The sequence below is a fragment of the Gorilla gorilla genome, chromosome 6 (genome assembly GCF_029281585.2).
Source record: "Gorilla gorilla gorilla isolate KB3781 chromosome 6, NHGRI_mGorGor1-v2.1_pri, whole genome shotgun sequence".
Lineage (NCBI taxonomy): Eukaryota > Metazoa > Chordata > Mammalia > Primates > Hominidae > Gorilla > Gorilla gorilla.
The window spans coordinates 124,686,243-124,699,275 of NC_073230.2; the positions used below are offsets into that span (position 1 = coordinate 124,686,243).

At 35.3% G+C, this 13,033-nt stretch overlaps 2 long non-coding RNA genes across 2 annotated transcripts in view; both read left to right on the forward strand.

Annotated features, from left to right (window-relative positions):
• LOC129523791 (uncharacterized) overlaps positions 1–13,033 on the forward strand; it is a 66,948-nt gene that overhangs the window by 19,690 nt on the left and 34,225 nt on the right. The gene's annotated exons all lie outside the window — the stretch shown is intronic.
• On the forward strand, positions 3,003–11,559 carry LOC134758876 (uncharacterized). Its single transcript, XR_010134548.1, has 3 exons — positions 3,003–3,174; positions 4,244–4,431; positions 11,194–11,559. It is a non-coding gene; the product is annotated as an uncharacterized lncRNA (long non-coding RNA).

Consider the following 13,033-nt stretch of genomic DNA (forward strand, 5'->3'; position numbering starts at 1 on the left):
ATTTCCTACCTATAGGGCATCTCTTCAGTGAGAAGTTCTGGTTGTTTGATCAGAAACTGCTTCTAAACAATTTTTTAAGTTTCCATTATTGATTTTGAGTCTTTGCATACATGAAATTATATGTCAATGTGAGCAATGCTTCACAACATAAAAAAATTAAAGCTTTATCTTTTCTGAAACAATAATTAAATTAATACACATCATTGACACTTTTTTGTTTGCTTGTTTCTGAGAATTCACACCCATAAACTGTGATTTCAGGGGTCATTCAACTTCTTTTGCTTAGAAAAGATTCTTCTCAGATGAAAATATCCTAGAAAACACAATGTTACTAGAAACATTATATAACCAACCCAAGTCAAAAATGGCTTAAAAAATACAAGTTTAAATTGCATGTAAGTTATTAGAATTGTTAGTTTTTGTCATCACAGTGACATTTTAAAGGCAATTTAAAGAGGAAAATGGCATGAAATTATAAGGTTGGAGAACTGTTTTGTATTATTTGCTGAACGTAAAGATGTTGACTTTTAATTGCTGAAGGTGACATTAATCCGATCCTAAAGATCTAATATGTATCTTTAAACTTCACAGTAGTACAGAACAATTTCTGAGTCTTAATCATTTCATACCATTTTCCGTTTAATTAAAATGCAGGGTTTTTTTTCATTAGCTTAGCTTTTTTAAGCACAGATCATATATATACACATGAAGTAAACTACATATACTTGAGACTCTCAAAGCTAATATGGCTCCTACTATAGGAAAGCCAACAGACTGGTAAACAATAGTGAATATTTCCTTTTAGTGGGCATCTATAAAGTATGTAAAGATTATTGCCTTGGGAAATGAATTTTCTGATTTTGCTAATTTAAAATTTAGTCAGCAAAGAACCTTAAACAACTTGATACCTCTTGGCAATCGTGTGTCATTAGCACTTTCCATTCATTTATATTTTGTTGTGTTTTGGGAATTGAGTATTCTGGAGAAGAAAGGTAGCCTGACAAGAAAGTGATTGAATAAGCCCCCTTGGTAGTTGGGATGACAGAAGGTGAAGAACTGTAGCTGCAGCTGACAACTTCTTTAATATGAATCACTTATAAATATTTACAATTCATAGTTCAAAAATAACTCTATGGGTAACACATAAACAGAAGCAATTGATGGTTTGTTTGCAATCCTGATCATTACTGTTTTGATAGGACTATGTTTTTATTAGAAAGTGTTTTTGACAAATTCATTTGTTAAAGTTTATTCTCTTCTATGTCTCATTGTTATTTCTAGTAAACTTCCATTGCAGTTTACTTATTGCTTTGCATTGCTGTAAAAACACGTAGTTTGCATTACTGAAGATTAGCATCTGCTTTCATTCTGTTATGGTGGTTTTGATGGATGCATTTAAATTGTGTTCTTACCAGGATATGTTACAAAGCAAATGGAGTACTTTTTTTTGCAAAGCTACATACTAGTTGCCTCTTAAACACAAGAACGACAATCTTTGCAAAATCTGCAAAGTAAAATACTATGAGGTGTCTTATAAAACACAGAAATCTACAACAACCTGTTAATGTAGCATCTAATTTTCATTTTCACAGATTTTATTATTGCTTCCCTAATGTAACTAGGAGGATTTGAATGACCAACTGGAGTCGATACTCCTTTTCTCCTGACTTAGTGAGTAATGAGGTAGACAACCCCCTAACCCATTAGGCCTTCAATTGTGAAGTGGGAGTACAGTTAGCTTTCAAAGCATAGAAAAAGCTATCCTTTATGACAGTGAAAAATAAAACATGTTGAATTATAGTCTATGCATTTTAACATCTCTACTGAGTAATTACATAGAAAATTAACTAACATCCAGGGTCTCTGAATTTCTCTTCTGTTGTAGTATAAAATGTGACTATTTTATATTTGCACATGTAGTACATGATTCAATATGTTCTAATTTTGGAAAGAAAAACTTTATAATTTCTGAAGCAGATAATATAGTTACTGGAGAATGATCGGCTTTAAAAATAGTCTCCCTTTAAACAGTGATGAAAATTTACTCTATGAGTGGCATAAATAAGGATGAGAAAGCTTTTTGAATGTGTGATCTTCTCTTTAACAACTATGTCTGAATGCTCCCTAGTTTTTTATGAAAATATGTGTGCATGTGTGTGAAGGTGTGTGTTTAATAATTCTGGTATAAAATAATTGACAGATGGTTAAGGAAGTATAATTAGAATCATTTTAAATGTCTTTTTCCCTTTGAATTTGCTTCATAAATAAACAATGGAAAAAGGGTCTACAGAATCTGCTTATCATGTATCATGCTTCAATATGTAAACAACTTACTGACTGGCTTTGTGGGAGAGAAGGGCTCATAATTTTCAGCCTGAAAATGACATATACAAATAAAGGAACTAAAGCATGGAAAGTAACATATTTTGGTCTTGTGACTAATGGTAACCTGGTGCTATTGAATTACTGAACTGTGTCTGAGAACTAATGAGAAAATTTTCCCAGGGGAATCTTTATCCAGTGCACTTGGAGAGCACCTCGGGGACCTATTCTGAGTCTGTCACCTTCCCCGTCTCATTGACACTCCACTTCTTTACCACCATTACACTGTGCAACCATTTCACTTCACACCTCACGATTAGAATATTAAAAGGAGAGAATACTACACGACTTGTTCCAGATAGCAGAGTTGTTTTTGACACTTAGAATAGAAATTGTCACCAGAGTATCACAGACATGAGAGTCTCCAACTGAGTAGAACATTCTAAAGCTTAAAGCTATTTTATTTTACAGCTAATGAAAACTTTTAAGAAATCTCTTAATGGCACCTAATTCATTTACTCAGAGTTATTTAAGGGCTGCATAATTTTAACCCAAGAGAATAATTCTACTCTTAGAGTTACAAAAAATGATTTTGCCATAGAAATTTATCTTGGGTCATTATTATATTGATCTTTTGTCAGTTATTGTTTTGTTTGATCTTGTGTATACACAGATAAAACGTACGTTTCTGGACAGAGTGTGGCATTTTTTGATTGAGCAATGATTAAAAGTGGTAATACTATCACAGATTGTTACTGTAGTGACTAAATACAGGGTTATTCTAGAACCCATACTGAAATACCTAACAGGGTGCTCCTACTTTCTGACAAAGGAACAAAGAAGAAGAAAAAGGTAAGACTGTATAGGATGTGTCTCACTATTACTATGCTTTAAAAAAAAATCTGTTTTGATGAGAACACATGGACACAGGGAGGGGAACAACACATACCAGGGCCTGTCAGGGAGGGGGTGGTGAGGGGAGGAAGAGCATCAGGATAAATAGCTAATGCATGCAGGGCTTATAACCTAGGTGACATGTTGATAGGTGTAGCAAACCACCATGGCACACGTATACCTACGTAAAAAACCTGCACGTTCTGCACATGTGTCCCAGAACTTAAAGTAAAAAATTATAATAAAATAAAAAATTAATGAAATAATATGTTTTTACAATGAGTCATTAATTAAGAAATTCTCTTCTGAAAGCTGGGGGCTATTTTTTTTATCAGAAGTAAAATCTCTGCCACTAAAAAAATCAAAATTAGTGTTGATCTGTTATTTCGTCTTTTCAAAAAGTATGATGACTGCCTCTTTGGTTAACTTTCCTATAATGGCAAGCATTATTATTTCTATTGCTGAGGTCAGGCTATTAAATTAAGAGCAGCACACATTCATGCAAAATACCCTTCCATGCAAATTTTGGGTTGAAATTTATTAGTTCTGCCGATGACCTTAGCAGTTATCTGTGTATTTTGCAAAATATATTTTGCATAATAATTTAAATGTCCTTATTAATATTTCTGCTGCATTTACTTTTGCCCCATATTACACAATCTCCACTCTTCTTAATAACTGATCAAACATATCTTCTCACATGGACAAATGGAGACAAATATTACTGGAGACAAAATTCTGCCAAATAATGAATTTCCAGAGCCATTCTCCTTCCATAACAACTTACGGAAAGTGTCACTTTTCTACAGCTTCAGACATTTCATTAATGAAACTTGCTTGGACTAAAAAAGATTGTAGTCCTGGTTTGGTCACTCAGGTTTTTATTATGAAAGTGTGTGCTGGAATGTGCTATTTTTAAAATTCACCTTCCTGAATTGGCCTTATATATTGCTATTCCCTTTTCAGAACCTTATTGCAGACCACAAGAGGGCTAGAACAAATTCTGAAGTTTCCTGGTTTCTTTTAGGACACACCCAGAAAGATTAATCTCTGGCAAAAGTGGAACCGAAAACACTTAAGAGTTTAAAAGAAAGCTTAAATGCTTGGAATTCATACAGTATTTTTAATGGTGGGTAATTTGGATGGAACTGTTTATGGGGAACTATCTACCTTGAGAAAGACATGAAAAAATCCGTGTAATATCAGTCCAATATGGTAAGTCCAGGTGAGAAGGAAAGGGATGAATTACACTCAGCATCATTGTGTCAGTGTTGATTGAACATCTATGTTTTTCTACCTCTGACACATTTTACATCATATGCATAGATAAGAGCTGGCCTTGTGGAACTTTCTTTCCTCTGCAAAAAGACATGAGCTAAATTTTGGCTATTTTTCTTTTTTATGAATTCAAAAATTATTCATTGATATATAATATAGGGATTTTATCATGTCCGCTCATTTAATGTGATAGAAGCAAGAGAAAGAGAATCAAAATGCTCTAATTTCTGGTATAATATTTGTATTTAAGTACTCAAGTATTAAAGTGATACTTGCCTGGTGGATTGAGTTTAGAAAGCCTGTTCACACTATGGCTTAAGTGCTGTAGATGAAACCTTGTGACTCTCAAGTGGTAATAATTCAAAATGTAATGCACATGAGGGAGTTAAACACACACTCATAAGGCTACATGAGCCATCCATTACAAGGGTTTCCTTCATTTTCTATGCCAGAGTCACAAAATAACTTCAAACTTCATCCCAGAGATGAAATCAAAAGTCCACCTCACACACATAAAAAGGACATCTCTACAGATTTAATCCAAGACCTGATTATTCAGGAGCAGCTTATTTGGCTCGTAGCTAAGTCAAAGTTTGTTACTTCTGGGCATGTTTGACTGTAGGGAACTCGCCCTCATTTTCATCCCACTGCCTGTTCTGAAGCATGTGAAAAACACACAACTTCATCTTTACTCATGTGGTTTTAAATGGGCTCTTATTTGACTCATCTTTTTCAGAAGTGGAAAAAAAATAAGACAGTATTTGCATGTGCAGGGATTTGGGGATTTATTCTCTTTCTTCTCTTTTTCCATTTCTTTTTCCCCTTGACAGAGTTTCTGGTCTTTGGGCATTTGTAAGGCCTTTGCTTCATTCTTTCAAACCAGTCCATGATATATGGGTGGGGAAATGGAGGACACAGGAATCCAGAATGGATTCCTATCCATAGGACTACTTAGGATCTCAGGGACCACAGGTCACCACCCTGGGTTAAATAGTTCAGTTGGAAGTGCCTCAACACAGTGTAAGCAGTCATAAACCAGCATCATCCAAGGGCATGGGCCCCTCTTTCACGCTAATTCATTGGGTACACAACCCCATTCTGGCACATTACTCTAATTTGCACATACTCATAAATACTACATTTTTTGTTTTTAACTTATTGTACCTGAACCTCCTCCAATCTCTTTGTTACATAAGTTTTTAATTTTGGAACTAAATTAGCCATACGAATGAAACTTTTTAGGACAAACAACAAACAAAAAAGAAATTTGTTCATCCAACCAAGGTCCAGATTATGTCAGACCAATCAATCTTTTCAAAGGGAACAGAGTGAGAGCAATCCACTTCCAGATTCCAGTAGAATTAATTAGGAATGCCTGAAAAATGATTTCTACAAAGTATAACATATATGCATCAGTAGAAAAGGTATGTGAAAACTGAAAACACTTTAACTCAGTATTGAATTCATGCAAAAAAAGAAACAACGATTTGAACTTTATCAACCACTTCAGTTCATATTAAGATAATGGTATAAAAAGGAGGGTCATGCTTTTCATTGCTGAAGTTTTCTACATTAGTACATGTTTGGTATATTATTTTCAGTGTCAAAGAACCTAGCTGACAGTTTGAATCAGAGTCAATTTTTTTCGGCAAATATTATAAATTGATACCTGGTTTATATTTCTGTTGTTTTGATAATCCATGGCTGAGCTGATTTCCCCACACTCTACTTTTATAACTTTAAAGTGTTATTTGAGAACAGAGAGGATTTATTTTCTCATGATCTTATGCAGTTGCAGAAATATTTCTTTGAGGTAGTTTTGGAGAGATTTCCTTTTGGCTATGTCTATACAATCTCTAAATAAACAGTGAAAAGTTGAAAAGTTCAATCAATTTCCTTTATTATTGGTTTTGTAGACACCAAGTAAGAATCTAACTTAAAATAATATGCAAATTAGTTTAATTAAAGTAACCTGCCAACTTAGTTCAATTACTCAAAACCTTAGACATACTGTTAAAATCTTTGCTACCCAAAGACTGTAGCAAATTTGCACGTAGCTAAAGACTTTATGAAATTTAAGTTCAGTACTACATAGATATCAGTCTAGTGTTTTTCCCTCTTGATTTTCCTTGAATTTTTCTTTGTAAACTCTTAATACAAATAGTAAAAACAACGAGTCATTAGATTTGTTTTTTTCTGCATTAGCTTTCCATGGAAGTCTAGATGTTTGTCTTTTTTCTCTAATGGAAAATACCAAATATTTAGGGACTAGTTGCTGAGAATGTTAAATAAATGAGAGATAATCTCTGCTCCCAAGGAGTTTTGCATTAGTAGGGGAGATAGGCTCCAACTGACTTAATAAAAAATATCATGTCAAAGGAAATTAATTCAAACACAAGTGCAAGCAACATTTTGACAAAAGTACAAGGAGAATGAGAAAAGAATTTATGGAAGAAAACTTGAGGGATAAGTAAGATTTAATATTTGGGGGAAAACATTCAGATTAAAGGAACAAGCTGAGCAAAATATTAACTCGTGAGTGCACAAGCACGTGAATTTGCATTCTGGTGAAGATTGTGCAGGGGAATATAGTGGATATTTCTTTCTTTCTTTCTTTTTTTTTTTGAGATGGAGTCTCGCTCTGTTGACCAGGCTGGAGTGCAGTGGCCTGATCTCCGCTCACTACAAGCTCCGCCTCCCGGGTTCATGCCATTCTCCTGCCTCAGCCTCCCGAATAGCTGGGACTACAGGCACCCACCACCACGCCTGTCTAATTTTTTGTGTGTTTTTAGCAGAAATGGGGTTACACCGTGTTAGCCAGGATGGTCTCAATCTCCTGACCTCGTGTTCCACCTGCCTCAGCCTCCCAAAGTGCTGGGATTACAGAGGTGAGCCACTGCGCTCGGCCTATAGTGGATATTTCAAAGCCACGAAGGGGACAATGCATGAAATGAATGCTATATCTAAAATTATTTACTAGAGACTTTGAAGAAACATATTTTATATTTACTTTTCAACAAAATGTTCAGGTTTAAAGGAAAGTGTGTGGCTAGCCGTTTAATTTTCTTCTCAGATACATTGAAGTATTTGCATGCTGTAAATCACTCAATGGGAAGTTAAATTCATCTAATTTACATTATGGTGAAAATTTTTACAGAAGTGCCAAAGCTACAGAAAAGTGCATACAGTAGAACTTATTTGCTTTATATCTAGAGAAAAGAGAGGAAAATGTTTTCCCACCAAATATAGGTTTAGATTTATTATCTATTATTCTTTTTGACAGTAGAGATCAGAAAAATGGATTTTCCATGGCTAAGAACTTTAGAGAGAAATCATTAAGGGATCTCACTTTAGAGAGAAATCATTAAGGGATCTCACTTACTATTCCCAAAATGTTTTTGATTCTCTATGGCTCTGCTGGTGTTCCAGGATTATTTTGTTGGATGCACTGAAACTGCACTTCTGCAAGGCAGAGGCACAGTGGTTCTTGGATTTAGTCCATCTTCTGGGAGTCAAAAAGGAGAACCAAAGTAACTAATTTCAATATTGGAGCATAACGTAAATTGTGAAGTCTTGTTTATGTGATTTCAGGGATATAGTTATAGATGGAGTTGAAATGGAATCTTCCTCAAAAAGATCCAACAAAGAATGTCTTTCATCTAGTGTGTGTTGCTTTGTTAAGAAGTACAAGCAATGGGGAAAGGATTTCGTATTTAATAAATGGTGCTGGGAAAACTGGCTAGCCATATGTAGAAAACTGAAACTGGATCCCTTCCTTACACCTTATACAAAAAATCAATTCAAGATGGATTAAAGACTTAAATGTTTGACCTAAAACCATAAAAACCCTAGAAGAAAACCTAGGCATTACCATTCAGGACATAGGCATGGGCAAGGACTTCATGTCTAAAACACCAAAAGCAATGGCAACAAAAGCCAAAATTGACAGATGGGATCTAATTAAACTAAAGAGCTTCTGCACAGCAAAAGAAACTACCATCAGAGTGAACAGGCAACCTACAAAATGGGAGAAAATTTTCGCAACCTACTCATCTGACAAAGGGCTAATATCCAGAATCTACAATGAACTCAAAGAAATTTACAAGAAAAAAACAAACAACCCCATCAAAAAGTGGGTGAAGGACATGGACAGACACTTTTCAAAAGAAGACATTTATGCAGCCAAAAAACACATGAAAAAATGCTCACCATCACTGGCCATCAGAGAAATGCAAATCAAAACCACAATGAGATACCATCTCACACCAGTTAGAATGGCAATCATTAAAAAGTCAGGAAGCAACAGGTGCTGGAGAGGATGTGGAGAAATAGGAACACTTTTACAGTGTTGGTGGGACTGTAAACTAGTTCAACCATTGTGGAAGTCAGTGTGGCGATTCCTCAGGGATCTAGAACTAGAAATACCATTTGACCCAGCCATCCCATTACTGGGTATATACCCAAAGGACTATAAATCATGCTGCTATAAAGACATATGCACACATATGTTTATTGCGGCATTATTCACAATAGCAAAGACTTGGAACCAACCCAAATGTCCAACAATGATAGACTGGATTAAAAAAAATGTGGCACATATACACCATGGAATACTATGCAGCCATAAAAAATGATGAGTTCATGTCCTTTGTAGGGACATGGATGAAATTGGAAATCATCATTCTCAGTAAACTATCTCAAGAACAAAAAACCAAACACCGCATGTTCTCACTCATAGGTGGGAATTGAACAATGAGAACACATGGACACAGGAAGGGGAACATCACACTCTGGGGACTGTTGTGGGGTGGGGGGAGAGGGGAGGGATAGCACTGGGAGATATACCTAATGCTAGATGACGAGTTAGTGGGTGCAGCGCACCAGCGTGGCACATGCATACATATGTAACTAACCTGCACATTGTGCACATGTACCCTAAAACTTAAAGAATAATGATAATAAATAAATAAATTTAAAAAAAAAAGAAGCAGGTTCTAAGCATAAGAATCACACTACATGTACTCCCTGCCAAAACCTTTCAAGGAAGTAGCATCAGTTCATGGAAATCAATGTTAAATTATTACTGAAGTTCCTCAAATTCATTGTAATTGTTCTTAGGTTTCAAAGTGGCATCATTTGCAATCCTCAACCAACCACTGTGTTCTGGTCATAGGGTTCTAAAACATGCTACAGAAATATCACATCTTCCCAAGTGAGAGGATACAAACTCTCTATCCAATTTGGTTATCAAGCTGTATGGTATGCCTGGAAGACAGTGAAACACTTGGGATAACAGGGTGAAAAAAAAACCCTCTGGAGAATGCTACAAGTGTGTATGTGCTGGCTCTCACTTTACCATTTTTGGTTTTGTTTTGTGTGTTTTACATATGGAGTTTTATGATAAAGACTTAGTTGAGAGTTTGGCTATTCACATCTAACAAATATTAATACTGATTTTTGGAAATCGATTTTCTTGAAAGGCATTTGCCCATCTGCCAAGAGGAATTTCTCCCTTCCCTGTCTCTATAGGCTCCATTGCCAACAGTGGTTATCCCCTCCTCTCTATCTCCCCTGATTTCATCATTTATTTTTCTGTCTGGACTCATATCTCGTATGTGTCTTTCAACATTGTCATCTTTGTATACAGAGTGTTTAAAAGAACTGAGTTTTGCTGTCCCAGTCTAGATAATGACTTTAGGTCTTCTTATCCCTTTCAAATGGTTACTACAAACTAATTTTCTATTAAGGTAGCCTTCAAACGTGTGTTGGTGGTGATTTAGTTCTAAAAGAATTATAAAAATCTGTGTACTACATTGGAAGTTTCTGTTTTCATGTAAGTATTTTTAAAAATTTTCATAAATTTAAGCAGCTGCAAATAAAAAAAAAAAATCCAGGCGTGGTGGCACATTCTTGGGCCCAGCTACTTGGCAGGTTGAGATGGAAGGATTGCTTGAGCCCAGAAGGTTGAGGCTCCAGTTAGCTATGGTCTCATCACTGCACTCCAGCCTGGCTGACAGGGTAAGACCCTGTCTCAAAATAAATAAATAAATAAATAAATAAATAAATAAATAAATAAATAAATAGCAGATGCAAATTGTGTAATTTCTAGCATATTCTAAATACCACAGTTTAAATAGAGCTTAAATCAATTTAAACTTAGAATAGAACAACATGTTAAAAGTAAATTAAGAGAAGTACCTGGAGGATGGTGAAATAGGACCTGTGAAAATTCTGCAAACCCACAGAAACAAGAAGAACAGTGGCAAAAATAATCAAAACCAACTTTTTCAGAAACTTGGAAATTCACTGAAGGTTTACAACAATCTAAGAAATATTTATTCAAGAAAAATGACTGAGTATCACTTGAGGCCAGGAGTTTGAGACCAGGCTAGTCAACAAAGTGAGACCCCCGTCTCTGCAAAAAATTAAAAATTAGATGCGCATGGTGGCATGCACTTGTAGTCCCAGCTACTCAGGAGGCTGAGGTTGGAGGATCACTTGTGACCAGGAGTTTGAGGTTGCAGTGAGCTAAGATAGCACCACTGTACTCCAACTTGAGCAACAGAGTGAGATCCTGTTTCAAAAAAAAAAAAAAGAAAAAAAGAAGAGAGAGGGAAAGAAAAAAAATTACTAAATATCGGTAAGGACCATGAACTTTGTAAATTTTAACTTGCTCTATTCCCATTCTCCTCTCTTTAGGTCTATGGCAATTTGGAAAGTGTGAATAGCCATGTCCTTACATAATTTGTTGCAAGTAATCAGTGACAATGATTTAACATTGAAGCCGACTGAGGTGGAGATAGTACCTGGTGCTAACAAGAAGCTGACCAAAAATTTTAAAAGGAAAACCTGGGGAATGGTATCTCCGTAGGTGGCTCTGAAGAGCTCTGACCTATTCCTGGGAATCTAGAATGCCAAGCACGTGTGCAGAGTTGTGCACATCTTAAGAAAAGAGCTAAGAGTGCCCCAGTCTTTCACCTCTAGCTGACCTTGAGGCTCTTCACAAGCAAGAAGTGGTGGCTAAGGCGGAATTGTAGTCTGCCTGATAGAATGTTGAAGCATACCTCAAAGCACATAGACAACCTGTGGATTGAGATAAAATATTTTCAAACCACACATCTGGTAAGAGGTTAATATCCAAAATATGTAAGCAATTCTGAAAACAAGTTTTCTTAATTATTTCACATATGTACATATATCATAATATCACATTGCATCCTATAAATATATGTAATTATAATTTGTCAATTTAAAAACCATATAATACTTTTTAAAAATAATATGAGGCAAATAATATTCTACATTTCCAAATTTAAAATGTGCACAGGATTTAAATAGATATTAAAATAGATATGCAAATCCTATGCCCATTTTGTATATCTTTTTGTATATTTATGTATCTTTGAAAGAAGATATACCAATGGCTGGTAAGCTGATGAAAAGATGCTGTCTAAGTCAGTCTGGGGACTGCTATAACTATAAACTGGTGAATTATAAACAACAGAATTTTATTTCTCATAGTTCTGGAGGCAAGAAGTGTGAGATCAGGGTGCCAGCATGGTTGGTTTGAGGGCCTTCTTTCAGGTTGCAGACTCCTGACTTCTTGTAGCCTCACATGGCAGAAAGTGGATGAGCTACCCTGCTGGCCTCTTCTCAAAAGGACACTAAAATCTACCCTGATGACCTAATTACCTCCCAAAGTTCCCACTTCCAAATATCATCACATTGAAATTAGAATTCAACACACAGATTTTGGGGGACACAAATCCATAACAGATGCTCAGCATCACTGGTCATTAGGAAAATTAAAATCAAACCACAATGAAATACCACTTTACACTCACTGGGATGGCTAAAATTAAAAAGGGAGACATTAACAAATTTTGACAAGGATGTGAAGAAATTGGCACTCTCCTACATTTCTGGTAGAATTGTCAAAGTGCAACTTCTTTGGAAAACATTTTGGAAGCTCCTTAAAATATTAAACACATAATTACAGACAATAAAGTCAGAAATTCCGCTAGTAGGTATATTCCCAAGAGAAATGAAAACAAATTTTCATGCAAAGACTTGTGGAAAAATATACATACAGCATCATTTATAATAACCCCCAAAGTGGAAACAGCCTAAGAGTCCATCAACTGATTAACAAATAAAATGTGAAAATGTATAAAATGGAACATTATTTGGCTATAAAAAGAAATGAAGAACTGATTTATGCTGCAACATGGGTAAAACTTGAAAAGACCATGCTAAGTGAAAGAAGCCAGTCAGTAAGATCACATATGGATGATTTCATTTCTGTGAAATATTCAGAATAGGAAAATTGAGTCAGAAAGTTGATTCCAAGGGGGAGAAAGGAATAGAACATAATATGACTGCTAATGGGCACAACTTTTTTCTTCACAGGCACGAAAATGTTTAAAATTATACAGGGGAATTGCTTGCACAACTCTGAATATTCTAAAAATTGAATTGAATAATCAAAAGGAAGGATTTCATGATACATAAATTTTGTCACAATAAAGCTGTTACTTGT